The following is a 5,059-nucleotide window of genomic DNA, read 5'->3' as shown; positions in this document are numbered from 1 at the left end:
ATATATATATATATATATATATATATATATATATATATATATATATATATATATATATGTATGTATGTGTGTGTGTGTGTGTGTGTGTGTGTGCGTGTATCTATATACAGTATACAGTATATGCATATATATATATATATATATATATATATATATATATATATATATATATATATATATATATATATATATATATATAGACATACACACACACACACACACATATATATATATATATATCGTGTGGGGGGGGTGTCACACTGGCTGGTGGGGGGGGGAGGTGTCACACTGGCTGGTTGGGGGGTGTCACACTGGCTGGTGGGGGTGGTGTCACACTGGCTGGGGGGGGGTGTCACACTGGCTTGGGGGGGGGGTGTCACACTGGCTGGTGGGGGGGGGGGTGTCACACTGGCTGGTGAGGGGGGGTGTCACACTGGCTGGTGGGGGGGGGGGGGTGTCACACTGGCTTGGGGGGGGGGGGTGTCACACTGGCTGGTGAGGGGGGGTGTCACACTGGCTGGTGGGTCACCTCTGCCGCCTTACATCCCCATGGCTGCACGTTTGATTCCTGCCTCTGCCGCTGAGGGTGTGTATGAGACTAGGTTTCCTTTGGCGAAGGGGCACAGTCTACATAAACAGCTCTGGATTTCTGGATCTTTAAACAAATCTGCGTTATTAACCCCTGGTTTAATCCTGGTTCTGCTGGCAGAGGCTACACTGAGGCAGACTGCTTCCAGGCTCAAAGTTTCTAAGACAGCAGGACACAAGGGAAAGGTGAAGCAGGAGACACTGGGAACGACCAGAAACCAGATAGGCGGAGGGTGGAAGCGTCTTTCTAATGGCAGAGATGACTGTTAACTTACCCGACAGTTTCTCATGAATCACAGGATGACATCAAGTGACCTTCAAACAGGAACAGGAAACATTAAATGCAGGTGTGAAGTTCACCTAGGACAGTGTGCATGTGACTGGAGTCCCATAAAGCAAGGAAGAAGCCCTTCATTAATGAAAAATGGAGAAGAACCAATGTGGAGTTAGCAAAAGAAATGTATTATTCACAGATGAACACCCATAAATTGAGAAATGAGTCCTGTGTCCTCTGTTCTAAGACACACTCCAGTGAATGAACAGGAGTCCAAAATACTTGACAGGATAATAAATGTCACATTTCTGTGTAGTTCTGGCAAGTTTTGGCAGCAGTGAAATTACCATCATAAATTTAACAATTCTGGTGAAAACACAAACACATGTATACGTAATCTTTAGGTAGGGTGTGTGCGAGCTGCTTTTCATAATGTTTTTTAAAAATACGCCCTCAGTCTATCTTTGCGTAAACTGATATTTTATGTGTTCTGTAAAACACAGGCAATTAGAATTAGAATTCGATTCCCACTGCAGATCTCTTTTTAGCGTCCTGGAGAATACATCACTTCTTCGAAAAGTTCCTCATAACTGGAGTTCAACCTCTCCAATAATTTATATTCTGACTCATATCTGTCTGGCTGCAGATGTGAGAAAAACAAATCACTGATATAAAAGATTCTATCCATCTTCCATAACCACATTTATGGTGTGATACTTGAGCCAATCACAAGAAATTCAGTGCAAAAGGCAGGGGACACCCAGGACGGGATGCCGGTCCATTGTCTAAAGAGAACATTACCCTAACAACAAAAAGGTTGTGAGTTCAAATCCCACAGAGTGCACATGAATTGTAACCTTTCCCTCATCTGTAAAGCATCAAATAAATGTAAGACAGTGAACATTCAAGCCCCACACAGACAGGATGGGAATCGAACCACCTTATTACCCCAACTTAGAACTGCGGCTCTGCATTGCCTGCACCGGAGTCCTTGGTAATCAGCATAATGAAGGAGATTCCAGCTTTGCACAGTGCGTCATACACATTCATAAGCTGCCATTCAGCCCGTATTTAACCAAGCAATTGAGGAGCTAGACGCCAGAGGAATTTAGACTCCAGTCACCTTTCCAAGAACCAAAGGTTGTCTTAGTGCTTAATTAGATCAAGACTCCTTAAACCTTCTCCATATTACAGATTAAAACAAAGCACAGACTCTACTCTGCAGTTTATTGCATAACTAGTAATTAAGGCTTATTTATATAAAAAAAAAAACCCTCAACTTATTTTAGTGTCTACGATAATTTAATTGTCTTTCCCAAACCGCTGTGTAATCTGAATGCTCAATTAGACTAACTGCAAATGCCTTACATTTATCTCACAATGGGATTCATCTCGCTACTGGACCACGCTTAATAAAGCATAAATTGCAAAATCAGGTGGGTTACCTGGAACAGAGGGCAGAGCATCGCGGAATACATCTCGAAAGACCAATGAAGTTAACCTGCAGCACCATTTCGGATTAAAGGAGCGGCAGGCGCGTAAATCACGTTAATATAAACTACATAAGAAAAGCAGACTCTCCGTGACATTTATTTATTGATAATATAATCATTGCCTTTAAATTCTATGTTCAACAGTATTTAAGTCATTAATCAATTACCGAGCGCACAGTCTGGACAATAAAATTATTGACGAATATTGGATCCTAAACATCACACAGTTTTAACTTTAGGATAAATTAGCAATCATTATCTTAACGTGCCTGATTGTTCCATTGTTTTATATGTGTAATTTAGGTTTTTATATGACTTACTTGGTATTAAATGACACCCGTTAGGCTATAATTAATTGCTCAATGAATTAAATATTCAGTAGGTTTCTGAACTGTTACCAGACGCCGTAGTGTTTGCTTTTGTGTGCTTTGTATTTCTTCCCAGTAAAGCTTTTCATTGATTACACGTTTTTCCTTTTCTGTAAATGAAAGCAACCGACCCCGTCGATATTGCCGCATCGGGGACGCGCATCTTCTGAGCTCAGCGCTTCATTTATGACATTGTGTTAATTAGCCTATATTAGCGACGGGGGGAGGCAAAAGAGAAGGAAATAAATGTGTCTGTAGTCTATAAATGCGGCTATAGTACTGGCAGGCTAGTTTTTATCTTTTGTGTACCGGTATTTATTCCTGTCTTCCATGAATTTTGCGATGATCGCACAGAAACTGATCAAATTTAATGACATTCACTGGTTAAACGATAATTATTCGCTTAAATGCAGTTTACAGTATATATTAGGTCTATTCTACTTCTCAAATTAATTAAATATCGTGAGATTGAACTCTCGACGTTTTCAGTGTGAATTCTGGGGAAATTAATATAAAAATTAATTGCTTTTAAGCCTCCTTGACTTAACCATACTTCCACACGCTCTAACCTTACCCTAAGCCTGCGAGTGACCCTAGTGCGACTACACCCTCTACTGGTAGAAATGTGCGCTACCCTCGGTATGCGGGAGCTGGCAGCATGTTTTTCCGGTGATGTTGCTGTCGCAGGCAGGACAACGATGTCGTCACTGTCACAATCTCTCAGGCCTACAATACGCCCCTGTGCAGGGAAGCCTGGGGGACTGTCTCCTCAATTATTCCCCTTCATTCAACATTTAGTCAGCTTAGCCCCCGGGGCAAAACGGCTTTCACGTCCACTTAGCGGAAGGAGGGGTGTAAAAAAGTTTTAAAAGTTAAAAAAGAAGACGAATACAGAAAAGAACCCGTATTATCTCTACAGTACCTTCAGTATGTGGGTCCCACCTCCAGGAAAGAGGCTGTGCCATTCTTATTTGGGTGTGGAATTCATGACGAAGAAGCACAGAAGTTCACAGTAACGGCAATACAAGTACAACTCTGATTAGCCCCCTCCCACGATATACACACAGACACACCGCGTGCAGGATTCATGGAATATTAATGGGCACTATAGTTTTATTTTTCAAATTTGCATAAATGTATATTCAGCGAAGCGAGCAGACTGTGTACAAGTAAATACCCCAGCCGAGTCTAATTAAGGCGCATCGAGTGAAGCTTAGAGGACGGGTGCTTCAGTCAAAGGTTTTCAGATGTCAGTCGCATTGTGTTCCGTTCACTTTCTGTTCGGTATGTCTGTTTTAAAAACTTTTTAAAATAATTTCAGCTCAGCACAAGATCCACGTTTTCACTACGAACCGCGTCTTCACCCGACAACCCAATGGAAGTAGAAGTGCTAATGTCGCCACCTGGTGGTCATTTAAGCATTTTACAACATTCAGATTAAATTAGTGCAATCAGTGTTATTTTAGCCACAACCAAACCCACACACACACACACACACACACACACACACACATATGCAAGTTGGTCTTCTTATCTAAATGGGGACCGTCCATTTATTTCTATGGGAAAAACCCTAATCCCAATCACGACACCCTTAACCTCTACCCATCCCTAACCTTAACCATAAGTAACCAACCCAAATACAAGACTTTCAGGATTTTTACTTTTTTGATTGCATTCACAGATTTTTTATAAAACTAATGTTATCCAAATGGGGACCTCAAAAGATGTCCCCAAAAGTATGGAAATTTCAAGTTTTACTACACTTTGGGGACAATTTGGTCCTCAAATGTGATCTATGCAAACCCACACACACACACACACACACACACACACACGCACATGTAGGGTAAACATATCCTTATGTTTTATGTTATGCTCATTCATTTCAATGGGAAAAATGCTAACGCTAACTATGACAACCTTAACCCCTACCCTGCCCTAACCATAACCATAAGTAACCAAACAAAATACAAGAGTTTTTGCATTTTTAGTTTTTTCATAGCAGTCAGGAAACCGGTCCCCATAAGGGAAAAAAACGGATATTTATCACGTTATGGGGACATTATGTCCCCATAAGGATAGGTAAACCCGCTCGCACATGTACACACACACACACAGGCACACACACGTTTGGTATTCATATTTATGTGAGGACCGTCCATTAGATTCTATGGGCATTCCCATCTAAACCCACCATGACGACCGTAACCCCCACCCTGCCCTAACCTTAACCATAAGTAACCAAACAAAATACAAGAGTTTTGACATTTTTCATCTTTTTTATTGCAGTCACAGATTTTTATCCTTGTGGGGACTGAAAAGGTGCCCCCCAC

The sequence above is a fragment of the Paramormyrops kingsleyae genome, chromosome 12, assembly GCF_048594095.1.
Source record: "Paramormyrops kingsleyae isolate MSU_618 chromosome 12, PKINGS_0.4, whole genome shotgun sequence".
Lineage (NCBI taxonomy): Eukaryota > Metazoa > Chordata > Actinopteri > Osteoglossiformes > Mormyridae > Paramormyrops > Paramormyrops kingsleyae.
The sequence above is the reverse complement of the archived record's forward strand: the minus strand, read 5'-3'. Positions refer to the sequence as shown.